The sequence below is a fragment of the Pleurodeles waltl genome, chromosome 2_2 (genome assembly GCF_031143425.1).
Source record: "Pleurodeles waltl isolate 20211129_DDA chromosome 2_2, aPleWal1.hap1.20221129, whole genome shotgun sequence".
NCBI lineage: Eukaryota > Metazoa > Chordata > Amphibia > Caudata > Salamandridae > Pleurodeles > Pleurodeles waltl.
Genome location: NC_090439.1, coordinates 935542185 through 935565768, shown reverse-complemented (window position 1 = coordinate 935565768; position 23584 = coordinate 935542185).

Below are 23584 nucleotides of genomic sequence, written 5' to 3'. Positions count from 1 at the left end.
TTAACGACCCTATTGTGTGAGGCCAGGGCACAGCCTTTACAAATGTAGGTGTGCCCCGCCTCTCCCTTCTCTCAGCCCAGGAAGACTATTCAGTATGTAGATGCACCTCGGTGACACCTCCACCCTCCCTGTGTACAGGCTGTCTGAAAAGTATGCACAAAGCCCCAACTGTCACTCTGCCCAGACGTGGATTGGAGTCAAGCTGCAAAACACCAGAATTATAAGCACAGATAAATGCGCACTTTCTAGAAGTGGCATTTCTGTGACAGTAATAAAAAATACACCCACACCAGTGAGCAGTATTTATTATCACCATCACAACCATACCAAACACGCCTACGCTACCCCTCATAAATCAGACAATACCCTTTACACATAAAGCAGGGCATTTCTAATGCAATCCTATGAGAAGGCAGCACTCACAGCAGTGAGACACCAAGTTAGGCTGTTTGTCACTACCAGGACAGGCCATGCAATATGGCACATGTCCTGCCTTTCTACATACATGGCACCCTACCCATAGGGCTAGCTAGGGCATACTTTAGGGGTGACTTACATGTAGTAAAAGGGGAGTTCTGGGCCTGGCAAGTAAATTTAGATGCCAGGTCCCTGTGGCAGAAAACTGCGCACACAGGCCCTGCGCTAGCAGGCCTGAGACAGGTTTGAAAGTCTACTTCAGTGGGTGGCGCAAGCAGCGCTGCAGGCCCACTAGTAGTATTTAATTTACAGGCCCTGGGTATAGAGATACCACTGTACAAGGGACTTATAGGTAAATTAAATATGCCAATTAGGTATAAGCCAATCATACCAACTTTAGATGGGAGAGCACCTGCACTTTAGCACTGGTCAGCAGTGATAAAGTGCTCAGAGTCCTAGAGCCAACAGCGAGAGGTCAGAAAAACCAGGAGGAAGGAGGCAAAAAGACTAGGGATGACCATGCGTATGGCCAAAAGTCCAACAGCCATGTAATTGTTTGTACCCTCCAATGTTGTGTATGTATTATTAGTATATTAGCAGTTGATGACCGTGCTCCATGGTTGGAAGTATGAGGAGGATGGCCCCATTGCATTAACCAGCCAAGGCTACGTGCCCTTCATTGACCAATTCTCTGACCCATTTATTTTTCTTGAAAAACTCCGATTCATCACTAGCTAGTTCTGCCCCTCTACTACCATAAGTTTTTTTTTCTTTTTTTAAATTGACTACCTGGCATTTAAAAAGTTGCCAACCAACACAATTCACACCTGATGTTATGATAGAAGATAAGTCTATCACCAAAATATAGTGATTTATTGTACGTGTATTTTTCTGTTTAAAAAAAACAATAGAAGGAGGCTTATCTGGCATCTAAATTGTGTAACTGTTGAAGGTGGTCACTTTCAGACCTTAAACCCATTTTAAAGGAGAAGACCATGTGTAATAGGGGTTGATAAACCAGTGTGTAATTGATTAATGGCTCTCCATTTGATGAGTGAAACAAGAAAGCTGGGCAGATGCCCCCATTGATGTGGCCATTTAGAGCCCTTAGTCCCAGATGCTTTAACTTTCCAAGCAGAGTTTGGACCATTAGGTCCTTTCTCCCTGTATTAATTTGAGTTTGTTTAGTGTTATGATATAAAGATGCACTTGGGTCGTAGATAAGAAACTCCTTTATTCAAGTAAGCAGGTACAACCCCTGACAGATCACAGATAGGGCACCCAAGCCGTCCGTGGTCTGCAGGTCACTTTTCAAAGATAACATTCTAAACTGAAACTCCATAGAAGTTGCTAGGATTCGACAGTTAGGGATTCTCCATTGTCATTCATGGGCCTCAATGACTTTGTTGCTTTCAGCTTGGCTGAGTAATTTCATGTTAAAATCCCTTGCTACTATCAATGGCAGACCACTCAGTTTGAGGATTTGTCCTACCTGTTTTTTTTATGACTCCCCGTGTTCCCTTTGCCCTGCTGGCACGTAAATGCTAATTAATAATATTCCCTGTTCTTTCCTGATGATTTCAAGAGTAATGAACAGTGTTAGGAGCTTTGGGCCATTTTTTAAGATGTCCAGGTGACTTTGGTTGATTCAATGCGTTGCCCTGGTGCTGGATTAATGAACTCGACTGACTCGATTTCAACTGAGGGAACTTCAGCAAGGCGGGAATCTGCCTTAGCAGTTTGAGTATGTTCCCACAATTTAAGATATATTTGTTCCCAAGAGAATAATATTTTGGATGGAACAGGGTTGCGCTTGACAGCCCTTTTTTTTAGTTGTCCAAAACTTTTTCTTTTGGCCTACATCAAATAGGTCATGGTTCCATGGGGTTGGTCAATGTTGTGATCAGATGGGCCTTGGAAGAGCTTTTTGGGCCTACTTATCAGTAACTTCCTATGAGTGATGTGAGCAGAACCTGGCATGGGAAGATCAGTGTTGCTTTGTATGTCGGAGGATCCCCTGTCAGTTCTTTAGTGCTGCTGTCTAACTTGTGGTACCCCATAGTCATGGGCTCCAAGTGAGAGCTCAGTCCTCCAGCTGATGTTTTGAACAGTCACTTTTATAGCAGTAGGGCTTTAGGAATTAATAGGCCCCGGGCTGGCAAGGGAAGGTTTGTTATTCTAAAAGTGTCCTGACCCCTTTGCGCTGCAATGGGGGCTCCACAGCCCTGGATTCGGGTGTCCCTTTTTCCTGGCCTGGTTACCATTTTGGTCAGGAAGACAGTTGATGTTTTTGGGTGAGCCAGCCCCAAGGAGGTTTGTTCAGTTGCCAGAACATGAGCCAAAGGCTGAACAAAGTTACAGTATGGGCCCATTGAGTCACAGTGCTTGAACTCAGTGAATTAAGCTCTTGGTTGCTGCTGGTGATGTGCTATGGGCTCCACAATAGATGGCGACGAGTCTCTGTTTGAATTGCCTATTCTTGGACTAGACTGAATTCTGTAGCCATGTTATTTTGGCAAAGTTTTATTGTGTAATTTCTGTTATTGTCACCTTTTTAGGGTCGAACCTGCGTTTAGAAAAGGGCTCGGAGCCCTGTCAACTTCACGTCAGTGTTTTTTATTGGTTCGAGGGCTTGCCTAATAAAATCTGCATGCTTTCATTAGTTGAAGGCATGCATACGTCATGCCTTTTCCGGTGGCTAGCCCTCCTCGAGCACAGCGACCAAGTACAGAAAACATGCGAGGCTCGCTGTTTTCCATCGGGCTCGTGGACCTCTTTTTCTCTAATTTACGAGCGTGATCTCGCTTGGCAGAATTTCACTTTTTCGGGTTATGTACATTAATGCACTTTTGCCCGATAGGTGAAAAGTCGGGTTAGGAGTATACAACGCGATCAGCTCTAACATGAGCAAATGCGAGACCCGTTGCATTGTAAATGCTTGTTTATTTTGTTTTGTTCCCTGTTGCGGCAGCAGGGCAATCCTTTTCCTTTTTAAGTGACTGGCTTTGCTCAAGCTCATCCCGTTTCCTTATTGCCCCTGCATTGGTTCTATTTTTAGCAACACCTTTCTACCCTATCTTCTCTGGATGGGATGCAACTTTGAGACAGGGCTGATTATCTAGGGGGAGGCAGTTCTAGCCCACCCGTTGTGGTGTTTAGTTGCTTATTACCAGTAGTAGTTTTACTTGGGGCTCTGATTGCTTCCAATGGGATTGATTGCACTTTTACTTTTGACATGTTAGTGGCTTTCAAATTCTCTAGTACCTCCCCCAGTACCTTAGATAAAGAGTTTAGTTCCTCCAAGACTGGCAAACATGTGCATCTTGGGGTGAGTTTCCTTGTTTCATCTTGAGCTCTTTTAATTAGTTTATTTAGTTCTGCAATTTTCTGGGCAATTTTATCCCCATGGACTGTGAGGGTGTTCAGCACTTCAATTTGTATGTCCACTTTCAAGGAATGATATGTTAAAGCACTGGCCATTGATTGAATGGTTTTTAGCAATGCTGACCAAGCACCGTTATCAGACTGGTCTGAAGACGTTTTGGCAACGGCAGGGGCCAAACTCCTTGATGAGTAATGAGGTTCAACTGTGTCCTTAGTGCCCACTGTTGGGCTCCTGGTTGGACTCTCCATGTCCCTCTCTGACATATATGATGCCAGGAGCTCATACCATGCCTTTTGCGTTATGTCAGAAAATTCACTTTCTGCCTCAGATTCCACATCAAGGAGGGGCCTGGCTGGAAGTCAGTGGTTTTGGGCTCTGGCAGCAGTTACTTTGCTATTTGCTTTTTCTTTGACCCATCTTCTGCTCTTTGCTGGGTTATATCATTGGACGAACTTGGAAAGATCCTTTCTAAGCTCTCCACCACCAGTGGCGTAGCGTGGGTTGTCAGCACCCGGGGCAAGGCAAGTAATTTGCACCCCCTAACCCGGGGCAAGGCAAGTAATTTGCGCCCCCTAACCCGTGGATTTAGTCTCTTCCAAGATGTTGCGCCCGGTGCAGCCGGCCCCCCCTGCACTCCCCACGCTACGCCACTGTCCACCACCACTCGGCCCATGGACCGAGCCAATGTTTTGTGGAGGCTTGATGTGAGATTTTCCATGATGCTGACTGTGTGTTAGTTTGCTGTGGCCGGTATTCCATCTACACCTGGATATATTTGGCCATTTTTCTTTGCGCGCCTTTCCATTTGTTTCCTCTTTTATTTTTTTGTTTCATCTATCCTTACTCTGGAGATGACTTCTTAGGGCTCTTTCTAGGCTGTCTGGGGTGCCTGGTTGCAGGAAAGAGTGGAGCTACCCACATTATCCATGGAATCATATGTGGAGACTGACGCTGTACCTAAATCATAGCCGGTAGTCTGGTTGGAAGCTTGTTCCTCCATTTGGATGATTACGGTTGGTGTGAGTGGGACAGGCAATCCAACAATTAGTGTCATTGTGGAGTAAATGACGGCTCCTGCACCTATCAGCAATTGGAACTTGATGGTGATTTTTGGTTGACCAGCAGTGTCCCCTGAATCACAGACATTCACAAGTGGTGATACACAAGCGTTGGGTTTCTTTCATTTGCCACTTTTTGTGGTGACCTTCCTGATCTCCCCGACCTTATAGTTGAATGTGCTATTGTACTGTTATACTGTTCTACTAAACTGTGGTACTGTTGTGCTATTGAAATGTTGTTCTGTTGCTGTGCTGACTCACGTGATCTGTCCCTGTACTTCTGATGCCCTGGTCTGATCAATGCTCTGTCCTGTTATCCTTGGTGACCGTGGCATCCTTAATTGACTGTGGTCAGTACTGTGCACCTCCTTCAATTCTGACCTGAACCTGGCACCAAGTACAGAGGCACAGAGGAAACGTTTTTCTGGGCAAGTTAGGGGGCCTTGGCACTTAAGGCACTTAGGGCTATGCTGCTCACTCAGGTACATAGACTGTAGTGCCCAACTGCATCCACCGTAGGAGCAAACTCCATGACCTGCTGGCACACAGCCCCCCCCCCCGAGACTTGTCAGGAATGCTGTAAATTAGGAGCATCCCTTCCCTGCCAGTACTGGTGAAATTACCGAGCAGGTCGGCTGCTGACCAAGGACCGTAAGGCCAATAATCAGATGGCTGAGGAGCCACAAGGTTAGATGTAATGAAAGTGAGTGGGGCACATCAGGCACACATTCAAGCCTCACCCTGTACTGACCAGGCTGCGTCCATGGGTCCCTTCCGGCCAACTTAGGCTGCTGCGCTCACCCCAGCAAGGAGAGTCCAGGTGGAAGAGTCTAGCGAAGGCTGCCAAGGAGCACCAGTTCCAGGCCAAGCAGAAATCCAGCAGGGGGGAATGCAGGATGCACAGCTCCTCCTGGTTCTCCTGGCTCCTGTGGCTCCTCCTGCCTCAAGGGCTTACTCAGCCACCTACATGGTCGACCAGCAGCCTCACGGCCTCACCTGCTCTTCGCCTGCCACTTGCTGCTTGCAAATCTGACTTTGCCTCCCGGTGCTGGGTCTCGGCATAACTATGACATCCGCTCCACACACTTCAAGGGGAAAAAGACATGAATGTTCCATTAGTAGGAAGGCATAACAGTCAAAAAATTTGTAAATAAACACATCCACTGCCTTGAAATTCTAGGATTTGAACCTTCAACGTACTGAGTGTTAAGTCTTTGGAAAATACAATACTTTGCAGATTTACCAGTAGGTCAGAAGAAACTATGTTCTGCTCTGCATCAAAATGTAACTGAAACATTTGAACCAAACATCTTGCTAGCCTGATTCTTTGAAGTCATTGAATGGAGAGACCATTGCAATAACAATCTCCCCCTCTCTCTCTCTTCCATCCCATTCCATCCCATTATGGGATGGAAGAGAGAGAGAGAGAGTGAGAGAGACAGACAGAAAGAGATTGAGAGTCAGGGAGAGCATTTCAGAGAAAGAATTCACAAAGAGAACTTGAGAGAAAGACAGAGGGAAAGAGGTGTTTTAGGCTTTGAAGACTAATTTAAGTAGAACAAGATTTTTAAAGAAAAATCCAAAAGAAAAGTGTATTTGTCAATAAAAATGAGTGAGGTCACCTTTCAGTTTAAATCCTAAACATTTAAAGTTGAAAAGAAATCACAAACCAGGACTGAAACCCTCAACTTTCATTGTGTGGGGCAAAGACCTTGGGCCATATGTACGAACACATTTTCCCATAGACATAGAATTGGTAAAACCCTTTGCTACATCTGGCCCCTTATCCGTTAGGGCATAGGTAACTCCTTACTGGGGTATGTGCTGATATAACTATGATATTCACCCCAACACCCTTTGAGAGGGCAAAGAGACACATGTGCCATTACTAGGGAGGTTTAACAGTCAAAACATTAGTAACTAAACAGACCCACTTCCATAAGGTACTAAGATGTGAACCTTCAACCTACTGTGTGACAGTCCAAGAGTTATACCAGTAGGTCAGAAGAGGCTCTGTTCTGCTTTGCATCAAAATGTAACTATGGCATTCGAACCACACATTTTGCTAGTCTGACTCTTTATAGTCATTAAAAAAATGGAGAGCAAGTCTTTGTATAGTTTAATAACACTAATACCTAAGTTAATATATTGACTAATATACATTATGAATATCTCAATGAAAACAATATTATATTCAAAGATATATATATATATTTTTTTTTATATTATATACATACAAAACATTATTCTTACTTCTGTTTCCATTCTAATCCTTGATATATTTTTCCAGGCAACATTTTGACACAATGTTTTTGAAGCTCAATACTTTTGGAACAATATTTGCCAGTCACTGACAAAATGAATTCTTTCACTATATAAATTTTGGTGGTCAGCCGCTGGTGCCTTTGAAAGTTGTTTGCAAAAAGTTTTGTATGTTTTTCAGAATCATCCCCTAAAGTGGGTTTGAATTCTAAAAGCAAAAAACTAATGACCTCTACACCTTTGAAGCTTTCTCTCAGTGTGTGCGGTCATTATTCTTTTGGTCTATCCCTCACCCGCAGGTTTTTCCTGACAGTGATAGACATAAAAAAAACATGACACCGTTCACCTAGATAGGGAGGGCTTTGTTCTGTCCTTTGTCCTATAGCCACTGATCAGCCTACAGAAAGCTGACGATTCACCCAACTATAAATGCTGCAGGCAGACTCAGCATATTTAAGCAATTACTTTATCCCTTACATTTGTAAGCCCATAGTAAATGGTGCCCAGGGTACCCAAGTTATAAATGGTAAAGAACTCCTCAGGACTGCAGAATGAAGTTGTGTCACCCACGCAAACTACTGATGGCAGGCCTGCCATTGAAGACTGACAGAGTCTTGCAAACTGCTCGAGCTCAACTGTGCCCTCACTATGAGTGGCACAGTCCCATGCACTGCCTTAGATGTATGATAGACACCCCTAAGGAATATCTTCGCATCCCAGGAGGCAGGGTGCATTATATGTGAGGTGCAGGCATTGAAGCCCAACCTTTTATGCCTTTGTAACGTCTTTTCTATTAAGGTACACAATGAGCGCAGGCCAATCAATAGGATAACATGGGACTTAAGACCGGGCTGACAGTTCAATTATGGTACCATCTAAATATGTCGAGTTTGTTGTCAAACAACGTTCCTTCTCCTAACATGAATCCCCTAACATGAATCTCGGGTCAAGGAACAGCTAGCATGCACCCACGTGGGGCATTAGAGGTTGCCCACCTGTTTGTTACACTCCTTTATGCTCTGGCCGGGCAGTCAACACTTTTTCCCACGCCTAGTGCTGCCAAGACAAAGTTCCGGCAGCCTTGGTAATCCCAAAGGTCAGAATAAAGGGGGTAAGGTTCTGGCAATCTGGAATTCACCATGTCTGCATGACAATTTAGAGAGAGACCACATACACTGGGGCCTGGTTAGCAGGTCTCAATGCAGTAACAGAGTTGACAAAACAGCAGCTACGGGTTCAAATGGGGGCAAAAAGTGGGGGTCGTTTGCGAAGAGCCCAGTTTTCTTAAAATTACCATACTATTGAGGACCAAAATGTTAACAGTTAAGTATGTATAGAATTTCTATACCTAACTCTATATATAATACCTTGACAATATATATCTTCAAGGTACATAGTTAAGAATAATAAATCTATACCTCTCCCATGCACATACTTTGTTTTTTTAAATTTTGGTCACAATATTGTGACCATTCGATATTCCTTCTGCTATGTTGCAGACTACAACCGTTGTAGTGAGTTTTACCTCTTTTTTCACCCTCTCAGTGGAAATTTTTAAAAAACATGAACCATTGTGTCAGTATGGGATGATGGTTTGTTTGCTAAATATTCTTCCCAGGCTGGTTGCACATTGGCAACCTAGATTACCAGGTGTGTAAAAAAAAACTAATCTCCTCATCGTTTAACTTTTTCTTTGACTCCATTAAATACTGTGCAAAGCGTGTGTAAAGGCATATAGCAAAAGTCCATTATTTCACAAATGTATTATACAACACGATGAGGCAGAATAATAACTACAAATCAAGTTAGAAGATTTATCTGTAAAGACTGTACTTATGTTTAGATGTCCTTGCCTCACAAGATTTCAACAGGATCATCCTTAAGTTTCTTATCATACCCTGAGTGCACACAGAAAGGAAGTTCTCAAGTTTTAAATATAGCAACTGTCATACGTGACCAAGGGCCAGATTATGAAGGTCCGCAATTATGAATCCCAAATAACGATTTTTACTGAATCGCTAATTGGGATTCGCAAAATGCAATGTAACAAGGCACTTGCAGAATTTTTTGCGATTACCAAAAATTCGCAATCACAAATGGCGAGAACCAAATGGCTGTTCAAGAAAATAGCGAATCAGTAATTGGAAATCACAAATTGTGACTTATGTATTCTGGAGCAGCAAGATGAAGTCACAACCAGGACGTGAGTCAGTGCATGCTGTTTCCAGGAGTCACAGCCACAGGGGCAGGCAGATATACCCAGCACAGCACCAGGGAGGCAATCAGGAGAGTCAGCCAGGACCAGAAAACACAATGTCCACTGATGAGAATGGCAAGGACACAGGAGAGAGAAAGAGAAAACAAATTTAGTGAGCAGGAATTGGAGGTGCTCACAGAAGAGGTGGTCAGGAACCATGACCAGTTATTTGGCAAACACTCACTACATCTCCCAGAAAGTGAGAAGAGGAAATTGTAGACTGACATCCAGACTAAATTCAACACGGTGGCTGTTGTGCAGTGTACAATGAGGAGATACGCAAGCACTGATATGACTTACGGTCATGTGCCAAGTTGAGGGCTGCAAGCAGGCTGAAGGAAGTAAGGAGCACTGGCGGTGGACCATCCACCCAGACACTGTCCACCCACTTGGAGGACATGGTGGAGTCAAAACTTCAGCCTGAAGCATTACGTGGTGTCATTGACATAGGCACTTCAGGCACACAGGGCATCAGCAAAGGTAAGGGCAGTAATGATTTGAATCACCATATGTGCATATACAGTTGTCCTTTAGAGAATTGCTATGTCGCCATGCGCCATAAAAAACAGCCCATGACACATTTTTCATTCTACACAACAATGCCTTATGGAAGTGGATGTCCATACCCCAAAAGTGCACCTGCTACATAAATTGCAGTATTGTGCAAAACCAAACCAAGAGACAACACAACAGACAATTAGAAACACTATGCAGGAATTTTTTTTACTACAAATGTAACTGTGAAATGAAACATGGAAAAAATACATCATGACTGACATGCTGCGCATTGTTGTTGCAGATGTTCCTGCACCTGGTGTAGTAGAAACTGAAACAGGGGGGAATGTGGAAAGCCAGCCACAGTCTGATGCTGACATCATCAAACCCATTACACCAGCACCACCCAGACACAGGGCAAGAGTGTAACCCCTCCCTGACCTTACTTAGGACTCTGGTGACTTGCAAGAAGATGCACACACACCACCTTCTGATAGTAGATACACCCACAGACATCAGTCCCTGTTCCGGCGATAGTATACTCCCCTCAGGGGGCGCAGTGAAGAAGTCAGATAGAGCACAGAGAAAGGTGATGGCCCATCTCTGTTTGGTGGTGTGGAGACATCCATGTTAGAGGTGCAGTGCCTACAATGTAAGCAGATGAAATCAATGCACAGGCAGTTGGTGTCTATCAATCACAACATGTGTAAGCTGCATGAAGGACAGCAAGCTACAGCAGAAAACCTAAGGGAGATGACAAATGCAATTAAGAAACTTTGCAATGTAATGTAACGGGACCATGTCACCCGCCATAGATGCCATCACCAATCGATTGGTAGGTTGGATGGGTTCAGCAGATCTGTTAATCATCTCACTAATGCAACTGCTTTGCTGTCACGACGTGCTGTGAGCATGCAAGTGGAAAAGGCACATGAATGTTACACGAGGATTGATGCAATTCAATGCAGACAGCCTGGAGTGCTGCAAAGAGCGAGCTGGGTGATGGGGATTGCTAGGAGCTTTCTAGCCTAAGAAGTGTCGCAGTCCCTGTAATCGATCCTAGGCGCTGCAGTTCCAGACACAGTACTGTCTCAGAACCTTCCACAAGAGGTGCCGCTGAGCCCACTGAGCATTATAGCGGAGTGCATGGACATAAAAAGTAATGTGGACATGTTCTGGCCCTTGCATATTTTGTGTCAATGCATTGATACTATGATGATAATAGTATGACATTGTAATTGGGTACTGGTTGTGCTTTTGGACTACCTATGTCCACATAATTGACCTGAAGTTAAGGCAATAAATGTGATACGTATTACAAAAAAATAGAACAAGACATGGTGTTGTCATTACTTACATTTGCTCTGTTTCAGTCTGCTAGCTGGATGAAGGGGTGGCAAGGGGTCATCTTCCTCATCTGAGCCCGTGTCTATGGGTTCCACTGGTATGCCTCTTGTCGTAGCGATGATATGCAACATAGCACATGCAGCCACAATCTTACAGGAGGTTTCCGGACTGTATTGTAGTGCGCCCCTACTTTTATGCAAGCACCGGAAGCGACTCTTCAGCAGTCCAAAAGTTCTCTCAACCACACTTTGCATCCTCCTATGTGCCAAATTGTATCACTGTTCATTTGGCGTGGCTGGATTGAGGTATGGTGTTAGGATGAAGGACCGAACTGCATACGCACTGTCTCCTACAATGACAGGAGTGTAAAATGAGCTATTGTTCTCTGTGACGTCACTTATACAATATGCTACATTGTTCTCTGTTACATTACCAAGTAGGTATCCTTCTCCAAACTCCCCAGCAAGAAGTCTTGTGTACATTCCACTATGTCTAAAGATGTACAAATCATGTGCGCTACCAGGGTACCATGCCACTAAATCAGTTATGATATGGGAGGCATAGCCAAAGGACCTGTATGTTAATCGAATGGCTATTTTTCCTTTTCCTGTATATGTACTCAGTTTCAAATGGTGGACATATTGCCACATGTGGAAATTGGGCTACTTGTTAAAAATTTAATTTTGTGAGCTGTAAGTCCTATGGGTTGTTGGGGAATTTGATGTGCAGATAAATTTTTCATAATATTGCATTGAGGAATGCATTGAAGAAGCATGAGAACGCACTTTGAGACACACCTACAGCTGCTACTATGACTCCCTGATAGCTTCCTGAGGCTAAGAGGTGCAAGGAGCATATTACCTGCACATGTGTGTATGGCATTGGTTATGTGTGTGCGGCTGCAGTTGCGGTTGTGAATGTGCTATTAGGTTGAGTATCATGGCAGAGATCAACCTATTCTTATTAAATATTTCCTCCTCTGTCTGATCAAAGAGAGTAATGCGCACTCTGAAAATGCACTCCTGTCTCCTCCTCCCTTTCCTCAAACCTGCCATGATCCTCATCCTCCTCGCCATGAAGTAGAATGCAGCCATTGTTGAAAAGGGCTTTTGCGCTCTGGGCCTCTTTTTATACATTTCACCTGATTACCACCTGATTTCAGTTTGTGGTAAATTGCACATGCAAAATCCCAGTTTTGCGACTATTCACAATTTGCGAATGCTTCATACATTTAACTTGCAATCCCTTTTCTGCAAATCGCAATTTCCAATTCGGAAAATAGAGTCACAATTCTAGGGAATTGCTAATTTACCAGTTCCTTAAAAATGCACTGCAAATGCATTTCGTACATCGTAGAGGGCTATTTTGCATTCGTAAACGATGGAATTTTGTGATTTGCACCAAATGCGAATGCAAAATAGTTTGATACATCTGGCCCCAAGTACCTTGTCTGGAAATGATTGTGTCTCACATTTTTTGCGAATTTTCTAAAGGTTCTCTGAAGATTTTTCACTCCTCTGTGACAAGACTTCTTTGAACGGAATTCCACTTTCTTTTATTTGAAGGAATCCTGCTGATAAATTGCATTTGTGTGAATGGAACAGGAAATATAGGTTCTATTTTTTGCTACAGTGGGTCTGCTTCAAAATTGAACGTCATAAATCTACTTCCGGTAGGTTTCTTATTGTAATGAATTTCAGTAGATTTATAATCTTTATGGCATTTTTAAACAAATCCTAAATTGTGTATCCAAACCTACAAAAAATGTACATTCACATGCGTTTAAAAAAAATCTTGAATAGCATATTTAACACACGTTGAATTATTTCCCGTTTACAGTTACTAATAATGTTTAAATTAACATAACTGTTTTGCGCTGAGGGAAAAATATCTTCCACTGTGAGAAATTAAAACCTTATCATGCTCCACCTCTCCCATCTGTTTTGCTGAGAACAGGCATGTAAAAACATTCACATCTCCACCAGTAAGCCTGATTTTTCTATCGTAGAAAACATACCATAGAGACAGATTTTGCTTTGTCACAAATGCAATTTGCATTCGTAAAAATCAGCTTATGCAGGTTCTGTCAATGGTGATGTTGCATTTATAAATGTGCCTGTATTTCTTCTATACCTGAATTCGGTAAAAGGTTTTTTGAGTCGTGCCCATAATCCTCCCATGTGATTTATTTAGTTTCCTTTAGTTGTCTCCTATTTTTGTTTACATATGAGGTAATGTTTTAATCAATTCTATAATTCTTTTCTTTTGACATTATTGAGCTCATACTATTATAGTCCCTACTACCTAGGTTGAGAGGGGAGATCACTACGTTGATTATAATCAGAAAATAGTTAATATTATGATTGAACATATAACTGCCTTCCTAGTTCTGTAGCAAACTTAGGGGCAGATTTACAAGAAACTAGCACATCAGCACTGATGCTCCAGTTTTCTTGCGTCGCCCCTGCCCCACTTAGGAACACCATGGGTGCACAATATTTATAATCTGGTGCACCATGGCACATGTTAGGCCAATAACGTCAAAATTATTGATGCTATTGTGGCGCTTTGCTCCACTGGCATAAAAAATTTAGATTCTAGTGAAGCAATGTGAAAGGAGGCCCATAGGTTAATATGGGTGCATAATTTTAACGCCTGCTCTGAGCAGGCATTAAAAATGATGCCACAAATGGTGCAGTGAAATCCTGTAGACAACATGAGAGGAAATGACGTAGCTCCCATAAAGAGGAGGAAACGCTTTGTCTTTGTTCTTCTCTGAATAAATAATAAAAGGAAAATTAATAGAGTGTAAGCTGATTTCAGTGCCACGGCTATCCTGCAGGAGGTCTCTAATCTGAAGTGCTTGAAAAAAGATATTACTCCCATGCAGGAATTGTATGACAATCTTGCAGTTTTCTCTTTAAAGAAAAGATCACCAATATCCTAACTGATATTAGGGGCGCCTAATGGAAAGGATGAATGTCAATCCATCCCAGTGACTCCTCCAGTCATGATAAGCTGTGGGCCCAGTCATACTTGTATGAGACTGTGGTGGAGGAATGGTTTCAGTCAATGGCAAGTTCTATTTCATCTTGCTCCCTGCTTGACACCTTACTGCATAAGATTTGGAAAAGTTTAGTGAAATAATTGTTTCCCTTACTACGTCAGATTTGTAATCAATCCCTATATTCTCGCCAAGTTCCATCACCATGGGAAAGAGCCATTGTTTCTCCTATCCTAAAGAAACCATCTCTGAGCTTCTGTATTGACATCTCAGCAAAAAGCTCTCTCAATTCCTATAACATCACAACCTTCTTGATCTCAATCAGTTTGGCTGCAGGACCGGACACAGGACAGAGACAGCATTGCTTCTTGCCCTTGCTCTTTACGAATGATAGGGGCCAATCGGCAATGCTGATTCTTTTGGACTTCTCTGTCACATTCAACACAGTCAATCATAGCATCCTGATCAATAGGCTCTTCAGTAGGAGTTGGTGGAATGTCCCTACAGGGGCTGCGCTCCTATCTGCTCGATGGCAGCCAAGCTGTTGCCCTTCCTACATTCAGGTCAACCTTTAGGAAGGTGGAGAATGGTGTTCCTTAAGGCTCTCCCTTGAGTCCCATTCTGTTTAATCTGTACATAAGATCGCCTACTGCCCTTATTAAATCTCATGATATAAAAGTAGTTAACTATGCAGATGTCACTCAGCTGATTTTATCATTGGATAGTGACCAACAAAAAGCTGTAAAAGTCTTCCATAGTAGCGTGAAGGATATTGTGCAATGGCGAAACTCTAATTCGCTCAAATTCAATGGGGACAAGACTGAGTTGTTATGTTGCTCAGGTAGCGCCATGATACCTGTTAGGTGAATCACATGCTTTATAAATGGCTGTATAATAATATTAATAATAATAATAATAATAATAATATTGCTCCCTCAAGTGTGGGGCGTGCAGCCCCCCTCCAGCCTTTAATTTAGCCCCCGGGTGATGGTGGTTCCCAGGGCTGGGGGTTTACAATGATCCCCTTCATCACGTTATTTTAGCCCCAGGCAAGTGATGGATGCATGGATTTTCCTGAGATTTAAAAAAATGCTTTTTATCCCTGGCAAGGTCCTTGAAACCTAGGCTAGGGGCTCTCAGTGACCCTACCCTGTCCCAGTTTCTTTTAAAAAAAACCTTTTTGTAGGACTCAGCTGAAGCTGAGTCTCAAGATGGTTGCCAAAACGTCCTTGTTGAAGTGTTGGAAGGCAATCAGATATCATCACAAGGATAGTTGGATACGTGAAGGATCCACATCCCTAGATATCTATATTTTTTAATCTATAATACCTGAAAAACTACTGAACTGATTTACACCAAATCACAAAACGCACGCTTTATGGACCAAGAGCTAACTTTGTGCTAAATTTGGTGTCATTCCATCCAGCCGTTTAGGCTGTAGTCCTGTTCAAAATCCCTATGGGAAAATGTTTGGGGAAAATGTGTTTTGGGACCTCCCTTCTTTACGGGCCCACTTGACCGATCACCCCAAAGCTGAACCCACTGAAGTATTAGGGCCTGATTACAAATTCAGATCCAGAGACTGCCATGGCTGCGGCAGTCCAACTACTGCAATGTTGGAGGTCCGACCGCTGTGTTATGATACATGTGGTTACATAGACAAAAGACCGCTGTGACCCCGCCCACAACACCAGCAAATCCTGACCGCCATGTTGGAGAGAAAGCCCAATGTAGCTGCTGTGCCATTCACGATGTTGCTTACAAATGATGTGGCCATGGCCAGCCAACCACCACATTTGTCCTGGCAGAAACAGGGGGCTATAAGCCATAACTCAACTGTAGACAGCCTCACACATCAAGTGCCACCATGGAGCCAATCCTACATGTTCTGCCACTGCTTGTGCTGCTCGATGGCACACAGAATTGACACGTTGTGGACGCAACCAACATTAAGCCAAACACCTACCTGTTCCCTCACACTCCACAGCAACTCAACAGGCCGCCATTGACCTGCCTTGTGGTCCAAAAGATTGACTGTGCCTTGGTTCGGAGTCTGTAAAGCTATCTGTATTTAACTACCAGTTCCATCCTGACCATTAACTCCATTTTGTGCTCAGCTTAGCTTCAAATGCCATCACATTGGTGGCGAAGGGATTTTTCTGCGCACAGCTTGTTAACTTTTTTTGCTTTTTCTCACCAAAGACAGGAACATAACATGGGGAGTAAAAAAAATAAGGATATACCAGGCTGAGAATGTTTATGGTAGAGCAGCGTACAGCTTGGTCTTGGAAGTACCTTGGGATCTGGCCAGTCTCTAGCGTGTTCTTTCAACACTGACTTGTTATGGCCCCCCCTGGGTGGGGGGTTTCTAGAACCTTCCTATTAAGTTTGTTTAAAGTATATAAGGTGGGGAAGCTTGACAACTTAGAGAAGAAGGAACTCATCTGGAAGTGGATGCATTGCCGATAAAATCATCCCATTGAGCGTAGTCTCCCTCTTGTTTCAGTTGTCCAGGATTCCTCAATCTGAAGTTGGCAGACAAGGGATGATGTCAGAGTCAAGCCCCATGGTGATGCATTTTGAAATCTTATTTTTAGCTTTGCGATGTGCATGCATTAATATGTAATCACCATAGATATGTATTATATTCATTGTTAAAGTATTGAATTTTCTTTGTTTCTTTGATCATTATTATCCTGCTGCTGTGATTATTTTGAGAACTGCAAGTGTGTTTCAGCATTTGAAATAAAAGCTCACATTATTCTTTTCATTTAGGAAACTTGGGGAGTGTCTTAATAAATTCATTACTCAGACTAAGAGTTCTACTATTGTTTGTATTCCTTTCACTTCGTTCCCTCTCGGCCTGAAGTAAAGCAGAACAAATTGGCATATTTGAGCAGTACGAGGGTGAGAGGTTGAAAAGTGCAAGATTTAAAAGTGAAAAATGTTTGACAAGAAGTCAAAAGCAGCTTCTCAGGCAGCTTTCCACATTTTACATGAGATTCCAGGGTGGAATAACAAGTCTTATGATGTTCTGGAGAAAAAATGGGGTTTGGGTGCTGGTTTGTGTGAGGGCGGGGACGGATGTCTTAGCCATGCTAAACCAAAAAATGTTTTAATGTGTTTACAGAAAGTACCTCTTGAACGAGGTCATGATTTATCTATTTTAGGCCAAAGAGACTGGATTCTGTCATCTGCTTATAGAAAAATGCAAGAAAAATGTAAGCAGCTGGAACAAGAAAACCAGCAATTAGAGAGGCAGCTGGTTGAAACTAAAAATAATGTAATCATGCTGTCTTGTCAGAGTAAGTTATTGCAAGATAAAGCTGATACTTGTCAGTCTGTTGCAGAAAAGGCAGCAGTCAATGATGCTCAACACAGGTATCAGAAACGAAGGGGTAAAATCAATCAAAAGAAAGTTCATTTAGCTATTGCTAAAGCAGGGTTAGACTGGGACCCTGAAAAATGGGATATGAACATATGGGAAGGTACTGATTTTTCAAATTCCAATGAGTAAGAGGTTAAAAAAGGTGGAGGCCAGTTTGAGCCAGACGACCTGAAAGTGGTTCACGTACAACCAATATTTAGACAAAAGATACAGAGTACTGCACAAAACCTGGCAGAAACTGAGATGCACTACCTAGAAGATTACACCCAACAAGAAGTTAATGACATTGTAGATAGATTGAAGCAGAGCGCTGGGAAAACATTACTCACATGGATGATGCGATTATTTGACACAGGAGCCTCTGGAGTAACGTTAGGTATAATGTTAGGTATAGGAAACACTCCTAAGTTTTGTACTCTTAGCACTGACCCCGTAATACAGGAGCAGTTCAGGAGTTATTAGGGCAACCAACAGTTCATCCTACTGCAGCTAGCAGTGTGGGGTAGAACCATAAGTAACCTACAGAATCAGATTGGTCACCAAATGCAAGCCCTGGTATACCTTAATAGATGCAATGCAAAGAATTAAGGAGGAGGGAATGAAAACTGCTATTTTCCTGGGTGTTGCTCACCGTCTCTTGGACGGACCGTTCTCTATGTCAGTGAAAAATAAAATCATTTGCCTTGCTCCTCCAGCCTACTAGCAAGTAATAATGACTCTCTTAATGAATCAGAGATGGCGGACAATGAAAAATGTGAGGCAGTTCACGAGTTCGAGGAGCTGGGAGACTGGACTAAACCCAAGAGAGCCTCAAGATCTGAAGGTCGCACAGATAATAAGAGGGTATCTAGGAGAGACATGTTTATGCCATTACTGAAGGATGGTGTCAACAAGGAGCAGATTGATGGAATAGATACTAAAAGCTTGTGGGAGATGTACTACAAGAGAGGACTGGACCGAAAGAAGGGCAGCAGAAAAGTAAACAAGCAAGATAAACATATGAATCAGGGCCAGCCACAGATGCAGGAGGATAGAAAAGAGAGGGAGAGAAACGTTTCTTCACAAGGGAAGGAGGAGGAAGATTTTGCCAACAAGTGGTTAACTGCTGAGAGCAGGGAAGGAAAGGAATCTACTCTCAGATAAGAAAACATAAAACCAGACCTACTTGGGCAAAGGTTGACAGGTCCAAATCAGATTAAGAAACAGGCCAAGCTCTGGTACAGAGATGGGCTCATAAAGATAATAGATCCCATGTCTATTTCGAAATACACTGGAAACACAAAAATGTTCAAAGGGTCTGGGCATTAGTCGACACCAGGGTGGAGGCCTCTTTAACTTTTTGAAATGCAAAAAAGTTTACCAGACAGCACTATACCATCACAGGGTTGGATGAAAAACAGACCCCTGCGGTGCAGACTACTGTTCAAATGAAAATAGGAAGAACACCAAAAAGAGAATATACTATTTTGATTGTGCCCCTCCTGGAGTATATATTGGGAATTGACATCCTAAAGGAGATGACGTTGTTCTTGGATTTGGTTCAAAGAGATACATTTCAGTGGCAGCAGTGAGGGTGGGTCATCTGAAGATACCCCGAGTGAAGGTGTCCCCAGCAAACAAGGTAATTCGTTTGAAACAGTACTGTAATCCAGGAGGGTATAAGGAAATAAGAAAGATGTTACAGGAGTTGATTGAGGATGGTGTGGTAGCTCCAGTCACCACTGAATAGAATAGTACTCTGTGGCCCGTTGGCCAACCTGACCGGCGCTATAGAACGACGGTTGATTACAGCAAGTGGAATAAGCAAACAGCCCCTTTAACGGCCGCAGTTCCCAACACCATCACTTTGATTGAAAGAATACAGAAACATAAAGGGACCATTGATTGGTATGCAACCATTGATATTGCTAATGCTTTCTTTTCTATACCATCAGCCCTTGAGTGTCAAAAGCAATTCAGTTTCTCATTGTGGCAGAAAGTTTAAGATGTTGTCTTTGCATATGGGATATAGATATATATATAGCCCCACCGTCTGTCACCGGCTGGTGGAAGAACACCTGGCTGAAGTCTCTGTCATTCCAGGGTGCAATTCACCCATTACATTGATTATGTGATGATTCAGGGAGAGGCACAGGACCAGGTGCAGACTCAGAGTAAAGGGTGGATGATTAAAGGGTAGATGATTAATCCAGAAAAGACACAGGGACCCTCTCAAATGTGATGTGTATAGGAATTCAGTGGAATCAGGGACATAGAGAGGTGTTGCTGCAAGCAAAAAAAAAATCTTATAATTTGCCACTCCCCACACTAAGCAGGAGACTCAGCAGTTCATTGGATTGTTTGGTATTTGGAGATAGCATATCCCTCATTTGAGTCAGATTTTGGCCCCTTTGTACAAAGTGACATGAAAGAAACATGAGTTTGAATGGGGTGAACAGCAGCAGTTTGTGTTTGACTTGGCAAAGGAGGTGATTCATCAGACTTTAGACTCATGGCCAGTACAGGAAGGAGACATTGAGTTGCAGGTAACAGTTCAGGGGCAATATGTGTATTGGAGCATGTGGCAAAAACAGGGAAGAATGAGGGTGCCCCTGGGTTTCTAGACTGAAAAGCTACCTGATGATGGATAGCGATATACACCCTTTGAGAAACAGTTACATGCTTGTTATTGTGCTCTAGTGGGTACTGCGCAAATTACCCCAGGTCATAATGTGATTTTGAGACCTGAGATTCCAATAATGCAGTGGGTGATGAGTTCCCTTAAAATTCACCACACAGGACATGCACAAAGAAGCTAGTATCATACATTGATAGGGTGCAGGAGGTGCCACAGATAAAAGAGTCACCAGTGAGATGAGGTGAGCCATTTGAATTCTTGGCCCCTGAGGATAGGAAGCATGTATGGTTTACCCATGGTTCAGCCAAGTATGTGGGGGCCAAAAGACATTGAAAAGAATTGTCATATAGCCCGGTCACCAAGAAGTTGTTATCTACTACAGGAGAAGGGAAGAGTAGTCAATATACAGAATTGTATGCTGTTTATCTGGTACTGAAACAAGAATTATCTGGGACTTGTCACATTTATACTGATTCGTGGTCTACCTCAAATGGGTTATCCACCTGGCTTCCCATATGGCAAACACATAACTGGCAAATACATTCTAAGCAGGTGTGGGACGAAGAGTTGTGGCAAGAAATTAGGGAAATATTAGGGCAAAGTACTGTTACTGTGTGTCATGTAGATGCCCACTGTCCCACTGATTCATGAGAATGCTGGTTCAATTCCCTTGCAGACAACAAAGCCAAAATGTCAGAGGCAAAAGTGGAGACACCAGATTATGACTTGGTGGGGTTGGCTAAGTGGGTGCACCCAAAATGTGGACATCTGGGAGAGAAAGTCACTTACAGGTGGGCAGAGATTAGAGGGAGGCACATTCCCTAGACTTGATAAAAAAACTGTGAGCATTCAATGTCCTAATTGTCAACATACACAACAGAGATCTGTCCTGCAAACAGTCAAAGTCAGTTGGAGAGAGGAAAATTGCCAGGGCAGATATGGCAAATTGATTACATTGGGCCAATACCGATTAGTCGCAGGTGTTAATATGCTTGCACAGTAGTGGACACTTATTCTGGTTACCTGATTGCCATCCCTTGCAAACGTGCCACCCAGTACAGCACCATCAAGATTATGAAGTCCCACTCTAAGTCCAGAGTGATAATAGGTCACATTTCAAAGAGAAATTGGTACAAGACTATTGTTTACAACACAACATTGAGTGGATTTATCACATTCCATACACAAGTCGCAGAACTGACTGAGAATGAACAGTTTGCTGAAACCCAATTACGAAAACTATCAGATTGAACTTTGAAAAACTGGAGAAAGCATTAAAAGGAAGCCCTCCAAATTTTGAATAACAGACCACTGACACATGCAGAGACTCCACTAATGTATATGTTAACCCCAGCAATACAGATAAAACCTCATGGAGAAACCAACACCATCATACAATATCATGTATTGGGAAGTAAAACTAGGAGCCTTAGGTCCTTACCGAGCCACCCCTGAATCGGCAGGTCTTGATCTACATGCCTTAAAAGCTCACACAGTGAAACCAAAAGACATGGCACACTGTGAAACAGGTGTTGGAATACAAATTTCTCCTGAGCATTTCAGATTGATTGCGCCTAGATCTGGGTTGGCACTCAGAGGTATTCAGGTCTTTGGGGGAGTGATTGATGAAGACTATCAAGGATAAATCAAAATCATTCTCCTGAAGAGTGGAAAAACTGACTTGATCATACAATCCGGAGCCCTCATTGGCCAGATTATGTTTATCCCAGTATATGGAGGCATAGTGAAAAAGGGGACTGCCCCTGCCCTTCTTACAGTGCATGCGGAGGGAGGATTTGACTCATCTGACAAAACCCTGATGCTAAGGGTTGTTAGTCATGAAACCAGGAAAAGAAAAGTGGGAGCATATACCAGTTAACAAATGTTATGTGCGAGAATAATCATACTTGTCTCTTTTGCAGATCATACTACGAGGTGTGTTGGAAAATGGGTTATTGGTAAGGGCAGGTAGGTACCTACACTTAGCAATAGGCCACTAACCTCCACTAAGGTCCAGTTAGGTCTCAGAAAATTAACCTCAGCTCAACCCTTGGTAGCTTGGCAACGAGCGTCAAGGCTTAACTTAGGAGACAGAGTGTAAAGCATTCAAATATCACAAAACAGTAATTAAATAAAACACAGGAAACAGTTGAAAAATCCGAAACCAATTTATGAAAATAGATTATATTTTTATCTTTAAAATGACACTAGAACGAATGAAATCGGATAAGGGGGAACCGGAGATATGAATTTTTAAAGAATTATTATCTTTTTAGCACCTAGAAACAAAAAGCGCCAATCGGGTCATCTGGTTGCACCTCGACCGGGACAAAGTCAAAGTTTAAGGCCGACCGCGATGGAGCCCTGCTCGGCTACAGGCCGCGGGAGGCCTCGGTTAAAAGTTTACCTTCACACTTAGTCTCTTTTTCGAAGATTTTCTTCAGCGGGACGAACCTGCCAGTCCAATCCGACCTCCTGGAGCCCTTCTCGGATACGCTGGCTGGGAGGTCCCGGTCAACTTTTTACCTTCGGACTTAGTCTCTTTTTCAGAGATTTTCTTTACCGGGACGAACTAGCAAATCAGGCCGGGTCGCGGTTGAGGCAAGCCGGCTAGAGTTGCCATGGCGGGTCGGTCCCTCTATGGAGCTTTTTTTCAAAAGTTGTCCAAACTTCTCCAAACTTCTGGGGCTTCACCCAGATGTCCTTTTAAGGTTCTTTTGGGGTCCAAAGCTCACCCCAAGGGTCCAGAAGTTCTGAGATGGTCCTTGGGGTGTGTGGACTACAACTCCCAGAATGCACCTGGCGCAAACTCCTTTTTGGCCACTGGACACTGGTCAGCTGGTAGCTTTCTTCAGGAGTTGGTGCAGGGGACTGTGGTTAGCAATTTTTCACCTGTAGCAAACAGGGAGTCCCTCCTTGAACCAGTTGAAGCCAGGCAAAGTCCTTCTTGTGGTGAAGCCCAAGTATGCAGCTGGTGCAGTCCTTCTGAGTGCAGGTTCCAGGTGCAGGCCAGGGGTCCAGCAGGGCAGTCCTTCTTCTTCTGGAGTTCTTCCTTGTTGGATGTGGTAGGGAACGGAGGTGTGGGTGCAGGTCTGCCAGTTTTATCCTTGCTCCTGGGTGAAAAGCAGGGGGGTCCTGGTTCTCCAATCAGGTGCAGGGTCCTTCCCCCTGTGATGACCACTTCCTGGGAAGTGTGGCAAAAATCAATCCCAGGAGGCAACATTCTCCAAAAATCCATCATGGCTGAATCTGATTTTTGGAGGTTACATCTGGCTGAGCCCACCCACTGGTGTGGCTAAAAATCCCTCTCCTGCCCTCTCCTAATCTAATCAAGGGGGCACCTAGTTGTCTGGG